The sequence below is a fragment of the Miniopterus natalensis genome, chromosome 2 (genome assembly GCF_054644295.1).
Source record: "Miniopterus natalensis isolate mMinNat1 chromosome 2, mMinNat1.hap1, whole genome shotgun sequence".
Taxonomy (NCBI): domain Eukaryota; kingdom Metazoa; phylum Chordata; class Mammalia; order Chiroptera; family Miniopteridae; genus Miniopterus; species Miniopterus natalensis.
The window spans coordinates 85,338,560-85,356,575 of NC_142082.1; the positions used below are offsets into that span (position 1 = coordinate 85,338,560).

The window sequence follows — 18,016 nt, forward strand, 5'->3', positions numbered from 1 at the left end:
AGTCTCAACCTTCAATACAACCTAATGGGGGATTTACTAATAAAAACAAAATTTAAATTTTTGAATTTTATATGCTAGCTGAAAGTATACAAAGAGTGCTGTGATAAAAAAAGAGACTAATGCAACCAAGGTGAGGGTAAGACTTAATTTTGCAAGGGTGTGTGGGAGGAAGATGTGAGGATGAGTAAGGGAAGATTTCCCAGGGGAGGTGACAAAGGTTGAGCTTGACAAGACAAAGTGCCAGGCACTAGGAGTCTGGGCCAGGTGAAAAATGACCATCTGGGGAGATGAACTAGGGACCATATCATACTTTTAAACTGAAATTTTATCTTAAAATGAATGAAAGCGGCAAAATGATTTTTCTTGTAAAATATACAGAACATAAAATTTACCATATTGACCATTTTTAGTGACACAGTTTAGTTCAAGCGCATTAAGTACATTCATAGTGTTGTACAATTATTACCATCATCCATCTGAAAAACTTTTTTTTGTTATGTCCGAGAATCAGATCCCCTATGCGGCGGAAAGACAATCACTCCAGAGCTGATAATGTAACAGCAAAAGGGACTTTTATTCCAGCTAGCTGGGGTTCGATTGTATCCAACACAGTGGAATTCTGACTCGAACCCCGATCTAACTTTCCCACAAGCTTATATAGGGCTACAGTGAACAAGCAATCATTGTCAGTTACAAAGTTACATGGGTTATAAATTCTTTAGGAATGGTGGGCTCAGGATGTTTCTCAACCACTGGCGCCTGAAGCTGGAGTGCACCTGGTATTCATCAAACCCACCGATTTAAGTTAATTCCTGGAACTGCCTCCACCCTCTGCAGTTTACTGAGTCACTCATGGATGCCTTTTGTCCTGCCTCGGGGCCTAGGGGCCTGCCTCTGTCTTGGTGGGTCCTCACATTTTCATCTTCCAAAACTGTAACTCAGAACTCATTAAACAATAACTCTTCATCCCCTGCCCCCTTCCTCATCCTTGGGGACCTCATAAAGTGGAATTATACAATATTTGTCCTTTTGTAACTCGCTTATTTCACTTAGCATATTATCTTCAAGGATTGCTGTATGTTATAACATAGGCCAGAATTTCCTCCTTTTTCAAGGTTGAATAATATTCCAAGTACATATATACCAAATTTTGTTTATTCATTCATCTGTTCAAAGGCACTTGTGTTGTTTCCACCTTTTGGGTATTGTGAACTAATGCCACTATAAATAAAGATGTAGAAATACCTGTTTGAGGCCCGGTTTTGAATTTTTTGAGGTATATACCCTGATGTGAAAATGCTGGATCAAATGGTAATTCTGTGTTTTTTTTTTTGTTTTTTTTTAAAGGAATACCATACTGTTTTCCACAGTGGCTGGAAATGGGTGGTGACCAGGGTACATTCCCACCAGGAATGCACAAGAGTTTTCAATTTGTCCACATCATTATAAATATTTGACATTTTCTATTTTGTTGATAGCAGCCATCCTAATAGGTATATAGTGGTACCTCACTGTGGTTTTAATTAGCATTTCTCTAAATAATTGTAATGGTCAGCATCTTTTTTATGTTCTTATTGGTGTCTGTACATCTTCTTGGAAGATATTTCTATTCAAGTCCTTTGACTACTTAAAATTATTTTAAGAAGCTGTATTATGATCTGATTTGCTTCAGAAAGAAGCTTCTGTTGCAAAGAGAAGTATGTCTCAGAGGGCAAGAGACTGGAGGTTTCCCAGGAATGATATCATGAGGCTAGAACTGCACTAATAAAAACAAATTTTAAAATTTGTGTTTAATAAGGCAATGAAAGGATGGACCTGGAATTTATCCAAGGGCAAGATTAGCAAGACTTAGAAATTTGGTGGTGGGGAAGAAGGAACAGTCAAGGCTCTGTCATGCTAGAACTGGAATTGTGGAAGCAGCCTGGGAATTCCCTCTGCATGGGAATTATCTGCACTCCACTCTGTGTAGCACCTAACCAGAGCTTCTCAAGTATTCCCTTTCTCTCTGTCAATACTTAAGGTTTTTCCCCCACATTTCTTCTTAATAGAACTCCTTATCCATTTCCCTCCCTTTTTCTCTTTATCTGGTTATGAACCCATGTCCTCATCTGGCCTCAGTGCTGCTTCTTCTAGACATATCTATATGTACCATCACCCCATATACCTGCAAATCTGTTATGGCTTCTTTTCTAGATATTCAGGAGAAATCAGACTGCAATGTACCTCTAAATGGGGAAGTGGAGAAGGCACAAGAAAAACAACAACCCCAAGGCCACAACAGGAGAAAACAAGGAAAAAAACATGTCTTCTCTTTGTTTTTTGTGTTCTTGTTTTAAAATTTATCTTTATTGTTAAAAGTATTACAAATATCCCCCTTTTTGCCTCATTGATCCCCTCCACCTTGCATGCCTCCCCCTGGTCTTCAGCAAACTATTGTCTGTGTCCATGGATTATGCATATATGCATATAAGTTCTTAGGTTAATTTCTTCTCACCCACTCACTCATCCCTGCGTTTCTTCTGAGATTCCTTGCCTCTATGTCTCTGGATCTGTTTTGTTCATTGGTTTAATTTGTTCATTAGATTCCACATATGAGTAAGATCATGTGATACTTGTCTTTCTTTGACTGGCTTATTTCACTTAGTATAATACTCTCCAGGTCCCACCACGCTGTCTCAAAGGGCAACTAATCCTTTATTTTTATAGCTGCATAGTATTCCATGGTGTACATGTCTGAGAAGATGCTTGATATGATTTCAATCTTCTTGATATTGTAGAGACTTGTTTTGTGTCCTAACATGTGGTCCATTTTTGAGAATGTCCCATGTGAACTTGAGAAGAATGCATATTTTGCAACTTTGGGGTGAAATGTTCTGTAACTATCAATTAAATCCATCTGTTCTAGTGTGTAATTTAGAATCACTTTTTCCTTCTTGATTTTTTTCTCTGGAAGATCTATCCAAAAAAGTCAGTGGGTCGTTAAAGTCCCCGCTATGACTGTATTGCTGAAGATCTCTCCTTTAAAGTCCTCCATATGTTTTTTTTTTGGTTTTATTTTATTTGATTTTTCAGCATGTGTGAGGTTTTTGTTCTCAGATGGGTCTCTTGTAGACAATGTATATTTGGGTCATGCTTTCTTATCCATTCAGCTACCATATGTCCTTTGATTGGAGCATTTAATCCAATTATATTTAAGGTTATTATTGATAAGTACTTATGTATTGTCATTTTATTTCTTTATGCCTGTTTCTCATTCTCTCTATTCCATCTCTTATTACAGCAGTCCCTTTAACATTTCTTGCAATGCTGGTTTGGTGGTGACAAACTCCTTCAGCCTTTTTTTTGTCTGGGCAGCTCTTTATTTCACCATCTGTTTTCAATGATAGCCTTGCATGATAGTGTATTCTTGGTTTTGGATGCATGTTTTGCATTACCTTAAAATAAGGAAACAAAAAAGTGAGCCCTAAATGAAAGAACAAAAGAATTCTCCAGAAGAGCTAAATGAAATGGAGATAAGCAATCTGTCAGATATAGAGTTCAGAATACTGACCCTAAGGATGCTCAACAGCATAAGAAAAGAAATGGACACTATGAAGGAAATTAAGAATAACATAGTGAAATAAAAATAAAACAATATTGGAAGGAATAAACAGAAAATTAAGGGACACTGAGTATCAGATAAGCAAATTAGGAGACAGGGTAGAAAAAAAAATCACTCAAGCAGAGAACCAAAATGAAAAAATAATTAAAAACCAGGAGGACAGCTTAAGGGAGCTGTAGGACAACATGAAACATAACAATATTTGCATCATAGAAATGCCAGAAGATGTAGAAAGTAAGTAAGGGTTAGAGAACATGTTTGAAGAAATAACGGCAGAAAACTTCACTAACTTGTTCAAGGAAAAAGTTACACAACTTCAGGAGGCACAGAGATTCCAAATCACTAAGAACCTAAAAAGGTCCATGCCCAGACACATCATAATTAAAATGCCAAAAATTCAAAACAAAGAATCTTAAAGGCAGCAAGAGAAAAGCAATCTGTTACCTACAAAGGGTCTCCCATAAGGTTATCAGCTAATTTCTCATTAGAAACTTTACCGGTCAGAATGGAATGGCATGAAGTCTGTCTCCTTTTTTTTTTGACTTTATAAATCTCAATGCCCTCTCCTTTAATGAAATCAAACATTTCTCACACTGTACTTAACTGTTGATTTACTTGTCTATCTTCTCAGAAAATTTAAACTGAAATATATATAATTATATTATATATTATATTATTATATTATATATTACATTATTATATTGTTAATAAATAACAGAGAAAGATAGCAAACCCAATATAAACTGATCAGGGTCAAAATATATGCTGAAAGCATAAGAAAGAAAAGCTTTTGTACTTCTTCCTAACACATGCCTTTTTATTTTCCTAAAAGAAACTATTAGCAGATTTTGTAATACATGTAACCAATAACCAATATGTCAAAGACATAAAATAAATCGTGAGGAAAATGTAATAAAGTGTGCTCAGGTTTTGTGGTAATTGACAGTAAGTCACAGTGTTGTAACCTCATTAATGTATCTAAATATAAGGAAAGTAATAAAATAGAAATATTTTATTATAAAATTATACATTACATATTATATGAGTCATCATGATGAAATTAGCAAGTCCTTGTCAGCAATTAGGATTTGGTCATTGGAATAAAAGTACAGCTGAGACCTATTCTGCCTTTACATAAAGATTTTAACTGAGCAAACTTTTGCGTTTTTCTCTTCTTTCTCTCTTTTTTTCCTCCCTTAGATTAAGATTATTTTACTACATAGCAATAAAATTCACTGCCAAGTTTACTCCCTGGATCAATAAAAGCTGTGAAAATAGAAATGTTGCATTCTTAAATTTTAAAGTTGTTCCTCTATCTCTCATCTCTGAGAAATGACCAAACATCAAAATATGAACAAAGAACCTTTTCAGGAAGACTTGACAAGGTGTTATGCTGTGATTCTGGAAAAAAGTCAACCTTAGAAAACAGAAGGTATTCTTTCCAGTAAATAAAGTTGCAAGCAGGTACATGATAGTTTTTGGAAAGAAAGGGTTGTTTCAAACCCTCCAGCAGGTTTTACACTGAATAAATACCTTACATAAAAATCACATCTGTGAGGCAATGCCGTGTAGGAACAGTACACAATTTTTTTTGTGTGTGAAGTTCAATTAATAATAATAGGCAATGCTGAAGTTGTATGTTTTAGCTTTGGGTGCCAAACTCACCCCCTGACCTCCAGCTTTACAAAAAAAGTTGATTTGGGCTTATGATTTTCAGAAGCCAATTCAGTTGCTACTTTTAGGAAAGAAAAATGTATTTCATGGTTAGTTTGGAATTATGGAAGTTGACAGTCCTAGGATTCTAGTTGTGATGCACCAGTGAGTAAATATTATAATAGCTATCAGTGCAGCACTACTTATTACAATTACTGATTTATAAAAGAAAGGCCTATAATCAACAAGGAACCCCCCCCCCCACAAAATGGCAATTAAAAAATCAGAAAGGGGACATGAATAACAATTCACAAGAGAAATCTAAGTGATCAATAGCATATGAGAAAATACTCTACTTCGCAGTAGTAAATTTAAAAAAAATAAATATTCTAATATAAAAATATGAGACCATTCTTGGCTATTAAGTTAATAAAAATGCTGAGAAATAATGATAACTGAGTTTGGCAAGGTTCTTTGGGAATATAAATTAGTATAAACTTTTTGACAACCAATTTTACATATATATATATATATATATATATATATACATATATATATATATATATATATATAATTAAGAGTCCTTAAAAATGCATCCACTTTAGTCCTATAATGCCCCTGTTAGCAAATCAACCTGAATTATAAAAATTGGACAAAGATTTATTTACTGAAAACATAAACAACTAGGTTTTATAAATGGAAATCGCCTCAATGTCCAAAAATAATGGAAAAGTTAACTCTTTACATATACTATGAAATATTATTCCACTATTAAAAATTGTTTAAATGAAATGGGGAAATGCTTATGAAACAATGTTTGGTAATAACAAGGATACAAAATTATTAATGTAATCTAATTCTAATTTTATAAACTATATATATGTGTAAAACTATATATCCATTTTTGTAAAAATAATCCTAAATTGATAAAAATAAAACTCTGTGTCTAAACAAAGATAAGATAAACGATAGAAAAATACATCAAATTGTAATCAAAGTTACCTTTATATAGAGACCAATAAAAGAACAAGAATTAAATACATAAATTTGAGTCAGAGTTGATCATAATTTTTTTTTGTATCTTTCTATGCTTTCCAGTTTCCCAATAGTAAGCATTATATCTGCTTGGCTGCAGCTCAACTCAACTAACTTGAGAACTAAAGGAAATGCATTGGCTTTTATAACATAATGGTCCTGGGGTAAGTGTTGTCTAAGGGGTGGCTAAATTATGGGGTTCAAGTGAGTTTATAGAATTCTATTTCTCTTCTGCTAAATTATTCTTCCTGTTTGATTTCTCAGAAAGATTCTCCCTTAGGGTCACAATTATAGGGACTAAATATTTGTAGGTTCAAGTCCATGTGATCAGCAAAATTTCTGAGATACATTATGATTGGTCTGTCTTGAGTCACGTACTCAAAATGAACCAATTACATGTCAGGAGAATGTTAAGAACTTATTGACTCATGTGCTCTGTCTTAGGTTCTCCCTGAACCCCACTGAGACCACAGATGAGACTTAGGAAGAGAGAGATTTCCAAATAAAACTCCAAACTCCTGTCAAGAAGGGAAATGTAAACAAATGCTGATTACCAACATGTACTCCTTTTATAAGGAATAAAAATGTAACTTAAAACTTTTTTCAAACCCAGTGCTACAACCTTTTCCCATCAACTCTGAACCCATTCTCCTTTCTCACAGTGACATTTATTAACCTATTAATAACTTCCAGGGATAGAATTGTTCAACTTGCCAGTGACAAATGTACTGTTCATACATTTATTAATTGGAAGTGATATTTTTCATGAATATTTAGACAGAGTGACAAAGTAAAAATCATGGTTCCTGTTAGAATTCAAAGTGAAATTTTTAACGAATTAAAAACTGTATTGTCAATATCTCACCCTATGCCTTTTTCTCCAACTGTCAGGTCAGGCCACTTATATAAAATGACTCCATTATGTTACATTGTTGTTCTGTTGTGTCATTAGGAAGACAAGGAGAGCTAAGAAGAGAGGGAGAATGGCATCAGACTATTAACTTTATCCTGCCTCATTTGGTGATAATGGCAACATTTGGCAATTTGGTAACAAAACTTTCACTAGGTTGAATTTTGAAAATTATCTCAAATATATTTTTCTAACGTATTCATTGTCTGTTCATTTTTTAGTAGCAATAATTTTGAAAGGAAATGCAGACTTTTAAGCCTTCCTTCACTTAGCTCAGTGATTTTGGTGAGCACAATCTGACTCTGTGTCGTGAAGATAATTCTTTTTGAAAAAACAACACTTGTTAAGTAAATTCTCATAAATAAAAAACATAATTACCATTAACTTTTATGAACAGTGATTTATGCTAACACAACACCAAAGCTTGAATCTTCTCAATTACTTTGTCACATTAGTTAAACAACCTAACTGGGCCTATTTATTTCATTAATTATACCAAATTATGCCTGTTCACCTATTCTCATTAAGTTTCTGTAGAGCTATTATGCAATGTATACTTAAGATTATTTTTACAAATAAACACATGGGATAATTAATGTTTACATAGTTCAGTCTTTGTTGTAAAAATAAAACCAATAATGACCAAAAAATTCACTGAAAACAAGGCAAATAATTGCACACTCACAAAATAACTCGACATTCTTAAGGCATGAGATTTTTATTTTTGTAAACTCCAAAAGACTAGGCCTCTGAAAAAATTTAATGTATCATCCTTCATCAATGACTGTGCAATGGCTACATGATGTTTTTGGTCTAGCAAGTTTCAGCTGCCATATGATATTATAAATCCAAATCTGTCCCCATAAATGCAAAGAAATGCCTTGGAAGCCAAAGCTGGGCTGCATAATGAACCAAAAAATCCAAATCATGCTTTACTCCATGTATACACTTAATTCCTCAGTGCAACTGATGGTTTGAGTTTTAGATTGCTTATGTGTTTATCATAAATAAGGAGTAGCATCAATATCTTTTGAAATAGTGTCTTTTTAATGTTTTATTTACCTAACCTAGTTGAAAATATTTGTTTTTCTTTACTCAACAAAGTACCTCAATTTTCCATCCCATTTTTAATCACTGAAAACACATTAACAATACATCATCATGATCATTACCCTGTCTGAGGAATCTCCTGAATTTGAATGTCTACGTTCAGTGCTGAGCATTGCTGTGCCAGCCCCCACCTTCACTACAACTCTAACAGAAAAGAATCTTGCCCTAGAGACCTTTAACCTTCTAGTTCTTTTCTTCACAACTGCAAATTAGTTGTCAGTCATTTGCCCAGATTTATTACTAAGAATACTATCCAGAGAAAACAGGACAACACCATTTCTAAATCAGCGGTATGACCAACACCAGAATCTTTTCTCTTTTATAAAAGCAGCATGAAAAAAAAGAAATGAGCTTTAGCCTCATCTTGACAAAAGTCCAATGAGAAGCTGAAAATGAAGCATGCTTCACATTTTAAAGGTAATGAAGAAATAAAAGACAAGGTATCTGTCAACACTATAGAAGCAGCTTCAGCCATAGTAATAACATTTCAAAGAAATGGAACATAATAGCACAGAATTCTCCATCTTGTGTTCAGCCCATCTAATGCATCAACATGCTTTTATAAAAGAGTGTGGACAAAATTCTTTGAGCTGAGATCTGTAGTCTTTGCCTTCTAAAGATGATATCCACAAGTTGTCCTGGTAACTCACAGGGTGTCATCTTTAAAAACATTAAATTCTGAGGAAAGATATACACAGAAATTTTAGCCCTAAAAGCTATTCCCCTGGACAAATTGTTCATTAACCTTCATACCTCTGCCCTTTTAAAGATCTCTTTAAATTTTTGTTTTCACTCCACTATTTAATGAATACAGAATTCTGACAGAAGTGAAAAAAATGTTTAAGGTCCTTTATTATGGACTTTCCATCTTAAGCTCTATAGTAGTTTTAAATTGAATAAGCACTACTCCCACCACCTCACATTCTTTTCCTTTCAATTGACTCTTCTATGTGAACTTTCCCCTTTTATCAGTAGACAGAATTTTTTTCTTTGCTTTAGTTTTGTTCTTAATATTGACTTGTAGCCAGTATTAAAGAGTGAAACTTCTCCTTTGCTTGGAAACCACAAGGTCAATATGTCAATTCATTTTTCAGTAGTTTGAAGGCAAAGTGACTTTCTTTTCTCTCCTACAGAACTTATTTTTGTGTGTCAGTCATATAGGATTTAGCAAATTTGACCTTGAATGTTTATTTATCTTCACATTAGCACTGTTAACCCTCCAGTTGGATCATAAGCTATAAGAGAAGAGAGATGGTACCTTGTAACTCTTTGTATCTCTAGAATTAGAAGCACTACACACAGGAGAACAGTATATATTTTATGACTTTGGATCAAATTTTAAAGATAATAAAATTACAAGTACCCTGGAGATAATCGAATCTACACCCTTATTTTCATAAATTAGAAAAGTGAAATAGGAAAGATGTTATGTCTAGTTAAAACTATTATTCTGAGGTCAGAAAAGATTTCAATCCCCATTCTACCAGTAACTGGCAAGACAGCAAAACTGAAAATCTTTATTCACTAAGCAGAGTAGTTAGTAGTCATTTCTGGTTTACATATCTCATTAGACAGTTGCTTTCAAGTCCCAATTCAATAACAACTTACCCCAGAGGAAATGTATTAAGCATTGTTGGGGGAAGCTCCAAAAGTCTAAATTCAGGATGAATTCCAAATATATGACACATAGCCTTAGTCAAATTGATAAGAGCTTTAATAGGAGAAATTTACATACATGGGCAAAGCAGCTGCTTCCAGTGGTGGTGGACTGGGAAAAATCCACACTGCTCCCACAACAGACCCCCTTTTAAAGGGCATGAACAAAAGAACCCTCTGGTGAGTAGTGATGAAGACCACAAGAAAGAACAATGTATTTCTAAGTTAAAAGATAGCATCAGGTAGTTATTACAGTCTATACATTTATTAATCTCCCTTCTGGGGCATGATGTTTGTCTTTGGGCAGCATGTGACTTTCAGGGCAGTCAGCTGAGCATGAGGCTGCAGAGAGCCATAGAGAGTGTACCATTTCTCAGATACCTTTGTTGCTGAAGCCATCTTACATCTTTAAAGTGAGTTCTGGCACAGCATTATTCAAATATAAGGTATTACTAAAAGAAAAAGTGCAAATAAAGCCCATAGGAAAAGTGAATAGAAAACATTTTAAATAAAAAAATGTATCAGTCATATTGTGCATTTTCTTTTCATGCCAGAAAAGTGACTACATTTTGAAGATGAATAATAGGGAAAATTCTAATTCATAAGCTCAAGGCTAACACAATTAGAATAAAAATAACCAACATAAGACTAATCAAAAATTGAAAATAGACACACAGAGTATTATAGTATAGATTCTCCTTCTTTGAATTTCTTTGTAGTTAAGCTTGGATAAGAAGCTGTGCTGGGGAGAGTCCCATGTGCATATGCACCAGAAAGTTTCTTGTGTTCTACTAGTTCATTTGTATCTGTACCAGAACCAGTAGAAAGAAATTATTAAAGGAGGGCAACACAGGTAATTAGAAAAAGACTTAATAAAAAATATGGAGAAATTGTAATGCTTTGTGCATGTGATCTAAATTCCTGGTAGATCAATTAAAAGGAAAGTTGACTAATAACAATCTATAGGTATATAAGGCCCTTACAGTTTACTAAGTTTATCTTTCTCAGTGAATACCTTCCTCAAGTCTCAGAGGTGAAAGAACAGGTGTTCTAGTTCTTTTTATTGATGAGGCTTAGAAGGGTTAAGTAATTTATAAAAGGAAGTGCTAATGCCAAACACAGAGTCTAAATATTTCAGAGAAAAACTGTTTTGCCCTTCCATTATTTTTGTGGCTTCCCTTCAAGACTATTTCAAAACCTGAAGACTGTTTCATGAAGATTGGGCAGATGTGAAAACAGAAAATAAAATAGCTGTTTTGAAAACAGTCAGTAGGTGGGAAAGAAGTTTTGGGAGCTTAGAATGAACTTTGAATCAGTGGAACAATACCTTGTGTGTTTTCTTTTACAAAAGAGCATACCTGTCAACATACAAAACATTCAAATCTGTGAAGAATTTTGTAAGTTTATTTGAGCCAAACTGTCAACAATTGCAGGAAGCAAAATCTCAATGGAGTGAGATATTGCACCGGACAATGGCAGTTTTGCACATTACTTTATACATAACAATCAAAAGAGGAGACATAAGTGGGTTACATGAAATCCATTGGTGATAGATTAGGGAGGCGGGAGAAAGCAAAGCAAGGAAACCTCTGGGATTGGATAAAAAGTAAAATGATAGGCATATACTTCTTTGATATAGGTATGCATAGGATGGTTAACAGTCAGCAATTAATAACAATACGGGGATATGTGGTCTTAGCAGAGTGGTGCCTGTGCTTTGAGGCCTCTGGAAAGAGGAAAATTACTTTGATATCCCTAAGATATGTTATTGTAGATGCAAAAAGACAATAGACAGGCTTAATTAAGGTCAAGATTGACCTTTGGCAGAGAAGATATCAACCTAAGACATGACTATTCACCATGAACTGCTTTTAGTTAAAAAGTTTTAATTTCATACCATCCTTTGTGCTTATTTTAAGTTTTTGAGTTTGTGAGGCTCCCACACAGCCTCCTTTGAGCATGTCAGGTTTAGTATGTGGCACCTTTTGTCCACATGTCCTCATTTTGATCATTAAAAAAATCCAAAGGATGCGTTGATCATCAACTTTTTGGTTGGATAATGAGGTCTCACGGTGCTAAGAAGGCTTATTCTTAGGAAGTCTCAGTGTCAGCATTTGTATTATTGAATAGGGTGGACCACTGGAAATGGGGTAAGACCATACTTTTAGATGGCATTGAAGGTTGAATTATTATTATTATTCAAAATAAAAAGGGAAATGAATGGGGGGAAGCCAGATCCTACATGTCCTTGTTAAAAAAATTATTCTGGATCATTTCTAATTTTTGAGCTACCATGATCTGAGCCTTTTGTTCTTCTGCATCTAGTATAATATTTGCATACCAGCAACCAAAGCAACAATATTAAACGACTAAGAGGAGAAAATATCTAATTCTAGACAAGGAAGGGTTTGAAGGGAACAAGCATCCCAGCCAACCAAAATACCCTTTACATGTATTATCATATTTTTTATTAAGCTAATAATGTTTTCCTTCTTCATCCACTGTAATTTGTACCTTATGATATGCTTAGCCAGAGGAATTAAGACTCTCTACTGTTTCATTATCTTGAAGCTTTAATTTTTCTCCTGGCCAGTTAGTATCCATAGAAATTACTTCATGGAGAGGATTAAGTTCAATTTTTAATACAGTGGGTTTTCAGTGTCAATACTATCATAGGTTTTATTAACCTCAGGTAAAGTTATTTTGCCTATAAGTTTATATTACACCGTAGCCCAGTAATATTTAATGCAAACTTGTGTGTTATTACAATAAAACTCACTTAGTATAACAAAATAATTTTCTAACCCTTCAGAGCAAAAATGCCCCTTTCCCATATACCGTATATTGTTATTTGTTGGGGTAGATACAATAGGTCAGGGTTAGGTGAATTCAGTATTCCATATAGACTGGGAGCATAACCCCTCACCTTTTTGATTTTCACAAACAGGTAGTGAGATGGGTACCCATTGTTTATTATTTTTAAATATGGCCCATTTATTTCCCATTGGAAGTATTATAGTCTTATTGAGGATGATCCCTATGCCAGCCAGTTGAGCTACTTAGAATTTAAGCTTAAGATCTAACTGAGGTGCCTGTGCTTTTAAGACACATTGTCCTAGAACACATTTCCCACCCAAAATTTTCCAAAATCCAGAGGTACCTTATGAATTTCAGGAGTGTCTGGCCTGGACTCCTGCACATATTATAGATGGCCATTGTTTCAGAGCTACTTCAGATTCCATTTGCATTCACATAGACAATAAGCCCTGTTGAGCTAGGGTATGGGCATGTTCCCATTGTTGGGTTTATGCATGAGTTCTTATAGTCTGTTCTATCCATTGAGCTGAAGATTTGTTGTCTTTACATGCTACTTCCCATCCTTTTTCTTTTCTTGATAGAGCATTCCCTCTATATGACCTATTTTAGATAAATCGCCTTTTTCTAATTAATGATGTTCTTCATTAGCTGCAAGTTTAGCTTTTCCCAGAATGCCGAGGCCTGCCCCTATTCCTCCAAATAGTCTTCTTTTATTTCTTTTAGAGGGCCAGTGTTGGATCCATCAGGAACATTGTTGCTATTGGATAGCTATGGCTTGGAAGCAGCTGGGCTATATTGAATGGACCCAAACATTTTGAGTTTCCCATTCCATAGTTAAATGGGTAGGGGTAACGCCCAAATTAGCTAGAGTTTGAATTCCATAGGGCTTCCCACAAGCATCCAGGATGCAAAGAAGATGGAGTAGTTACAGATATATCTATCCACCAAGTAATTCCAATAATTTTTGAAATGGACACCCATTGATTTTTTTTCTGGTTTTATGGACATCCAACCACAAGAACATGGCTAGTGAGTCTGAGGACAAAATATCCTATGATAGAGAGGGCAGGTTGTTGTAAACCTTTTCCCATTATATTCAGCTTTCCATCATCCATTCCTATAGTTATACAATACTCATCTAGATTAGATCATATATAATTCTACCAGGAGAATTATTGGGGAGGTGTTTTTGGAACTATTTGTTCAAGATGTGTCCTTTATAAGTTATCTAACCAGAAAAAAAAATGTACCAAAGCTTATATTGATAGTAGGAAAAGATCAATGTGTGGTCAACAAAGTGTTAACTTCATTATCATAACTGATAATCAGAATATCATTGCCTAGTAGGTAGGAGAGATTATCAAGTACCCAAGTTAATTTTTTTTATATCTAATAAGGGAAAGGGTCTGGGGAGACAGATATTGATTCCATTAGGAAACCATAATAACAATATAAAAATAATTTTATGTACATTCAATCAATAAAGTTAGGTGATATAAGAACAAGTTTTGAGCAGCATCAATTTGTGAGCATACAAGTCTTGTTGACATCTTGGTATAGCTGTCTGCCTCTGTGGCCCATGTCTTCTAGTCCTTGAAAAGACTTTGATCTCTGCTGTAGATAAAGGCATGTGTCAGAGATGGGGATATATGTCCATTCACAGTCAGGTGCCTTATTTAAATGAGAAATGTGAATCCATGAGTTAACACCTTTGAGTTTGGCTGCAAATGGGTTAGTTAGTACTACCTGTTAAGGTCTCCTCCAGTGAGGTTGGAGTCTTTTTTTAGTGTCATTTCCAATAGATCAAATCTCCTGGTTGTAAGCCATGATCTTTGAAATCTTCACCTCCTGGGATCACACTGTGAAATGAATCATTTACTAATAAATCATTTATTTAAGCAGTTAATAAACCACTGATGATAATGTAAAACGTCTCCTTTTAGAAAAGTTGTTTCATATGCCCTTTCATCCAGATGCATAGGATGGTCAGTGACTATTTCATAAGGAAAAAGTTTATGTTTACCAAAAGGAGTAGATTTCAGGTTGAGGCATACTACAGGGAGAGCTTTTGTCCAGGGGATATCAAAGGCTTCTGAAATTTTGACTAGTTGAATTTTAATTGTACCATTGGTAAGTTCTACCAGTCCAGAAGACTGGGGGTAATAGCACAATGAAAATGCTGTAGTATAGACCAAATGCTACAGATGAATTTTATTATTTGTCTAGTGAAATGAGTCCCTCAGTCAATATGTAACTCACAGAGATTTCCCAAATTGGGAATTATTTTTTTCTAATAACAATTTACCAACTATTAAGGCTGTTGCTCTTCTGCAAAGGAATGCCTCAACCCAGTGAGAAAACAACATACAAATCATAACTAATATATATATTTGTATCCCTGAAATGGTGGCATTTAGGTAAAATCCAATTGCCATACCTCAGTTAGATCTAAAAGAAGTGGGAAATATCTTTGGGATTCATGGGGTGGTTTTCCTGGGTTATATTTTGGACAGATAAAACATCTGCTGTATACTTTATGAGCTACAGTGGGAGAAGGTTTAAAATAATATTGTGTATTCCATTAAATCATATTTCCAGGACCCCAATGTGTTAGCTCATATACATGTTTAAGTACAAGGAATTGGGCTCCTATAGGTAAAATAGGTGTCTGATTGGGTCCAAGCTACATCTGTCTGTCTGGGTCAAAGGTGTCCCCCCTTTTTTTTCCATATTATCTTTCTTCCTAGACACCTGTCTGTTAAAACTGGAAAATATAATATTTTATTGATTTATTAGAAAACAAAGAGCATTCTTGTGTCTGCATAACTTGACTTTTTCAAGCTGCAAAACCTGCTTAGCTGCAGCATCTGCAAAATGATTTCCTTATGTTTCCATGGTGGTAGCTTTAGAATGCCCTGGGGTTCTGATAGTTGCCAATTATTTTGGTTGCTGTATGGCATTTAAAATTCTGCAATTAGTTTTCCATTTTTTATGGACTGCCCTGAGGAAGTTAAGAAGCCTCACTGCTTCCATAAGACTCCAAAGTCATGAGCTACGTCAAATGCATAGCAACTATCAATGTAAATATTGGTTCCTTGAACTTTGGCCAATTGAAAAGCCAGAGTTAGAGCAATTAGTTCAGCTTTCTGGGAAGATCTTATTTCAGGTAGATAAGAATTTTCAATAATATTCACCATGGAAGTTATTGCATATCCAGCTCAGTAATGTCCTGCTTATCTTTTAAATAAGATCCATCTGTGAATCAAATTAAGTCAGCATTATCAATAGGAGTTTCCTGTAAATCATTCTTAGGAACAAGAAAGTAGTCAGTAGGAAAGTACAATTGTGGGTGTTTTAATCCTATAAAAAGTGTAAAAAAGTTGCAGGATTAAGGCAATTACACCAAGTTAAAGCAATATTAGGTGCAGAAAGCAAGAGTGCTTCATAAGAAGCCAATCGACTGACAAGTGTTGAGTGTGATGAGACTTCAGCAAAGATTCAACAGAATGAGGAACATAAATAGTTAAAGAGTCCATAACTATCTCTTTTGTTGTTTACATAACATGGCTTTAACAGAGATGGCCTTCATACAAGGAAGGAGCCCTTTTGCTACTGAGTCTAGTTGATGACTATAATATTCTATAGGTTTGTGATGATCTCTGAGTTCTGAGTTAGAACTCCTAAAGCATTTCTTTACTTTCATATCTGAAAAGCAAGAAGGGAAGCTTATAATTAAGATGTCCAAGAGCAGAGCTTTAGCTAATACTTCCATTAGAGCCTCTACAGCTTGTTTCCCTTTGGGGTTCCATTGAATTGGATGGGGTTGATCTGACTTTAATGGGGTATACAGATGCTTGGACTATTAATGAAAAATTTGGAACCCAATTTTGACAATATCCAGTGAAACCTAGGAATCTTTTAAGCTGCTTCTTATTTTTGGAAGAGAGAAAGATAGGATTCCTCTAAGTTTTTTAGGGTTAATCAGTAGCCCATCTTTAAATATAAGATGTCCAAGGTATTTTATTTAAGGTAAGCAAAATTGAAGCTTAACTTTTAAAACCATATGTCCTTTTATAGCTAGCTGCTGCAATATGTAAATTGTGTCCTTTTGGGAGTCTAGTAATGTCTTATAGCATAAAAGTAAATCATACACATCCTGGATTAGAGTGGGATTTCTAGGAAACTCAATATCATTTAAATCAGTTTTTAGTACCTGTGAGAAATAGGTGGGACTTTCGGTATGTCTCTAGGGCATTACAGTCCAAGTAAATTGTTGATCTTCCCAGGAAAAGATAAAGATATATTGACTGTCTTTTTCTCCTGGAATACTGAAAAAGGCACTACATATATCTATTACTGAAAAATATTGGCAGACCACAGGAATGGCTGATAATAAAGTATGTGGATTTGGAACCACAGGATGTCTGGGAATAACTATCTTATTTATATCTCTGAGACCCTGTCCAAATCTTCGTCCTTTCCCATTTGGTTTCTTTACTAGAACAATAGGAGAATTAGAGGGGCTTGTAGATGGAATTACAAGTCTTTTTTTAAAGTAACCTGGTATAATGGGCTTAATTCCAGCTCGTGCATCAAGTCTTAAAAGATATTGGTGCATATTAGGTAAAGGCAAATATTATCAATAGTTATTTTAATAGGAGCGGTTGACTTGATGTTGCCAATATCTGTACTGGAAAGAGCCCAAAGTTGCATTGGAACTTCCTGTAACAAACATTCAGTTTCAAGATTATTTTTTCTTCATGGAAGTTCCTTTAAAATCGTTATTTTCCCAATTGGTTCAGTATCTGATTCATTTAGTTCTAAATACATTTCACCCTTCTGGAAAAAGTATATATGGGCATCATGGGTTTCGAGAAAATTTCTCCTTATCAGGTGAATCAGGGCTGATTTGATCAGTAAAAATGTATGTTGCTCCATAACATTTCTTAGTTGAAAGGTGACAGGTCCTGATTTAAAAACAGTCATTTGTTTGTTAGATACCCTTACCAGTTTCACAGAAGCTTTACTCTGAGGGAGAGGGAAACTTAGTTTGGTAGGGTTAAGAACATATAAAGTAGCCCCAGTATCTCTAAGGGCTTTACCAACTTCGCTTTTATGATCATTTCAATTTCTCCTAATGTATTAATAAGGAGAAGGGGAAATTCCCTCTCATAGTCCTTGGAGCAACCCTATGCTTACTTCTGTTTGTTTTCTCTTTGTAAGGCCCATTTCAG

At 34.7% G+C, this 18,016-nt stretch overlaps 1 pseudogene; it reads left to right on the forward strand.

Annotated features, from left to right (window-relative positions):
* The window catches only part of LOC148093731 (ubiquitin-ribosomal protein eS31 fusion protein-like), a 227,497-nt pseudogene that overhangs the window by 42,486 nt on the left and 166,995 nt on the right, over window positions 1-18,016 (forward strand).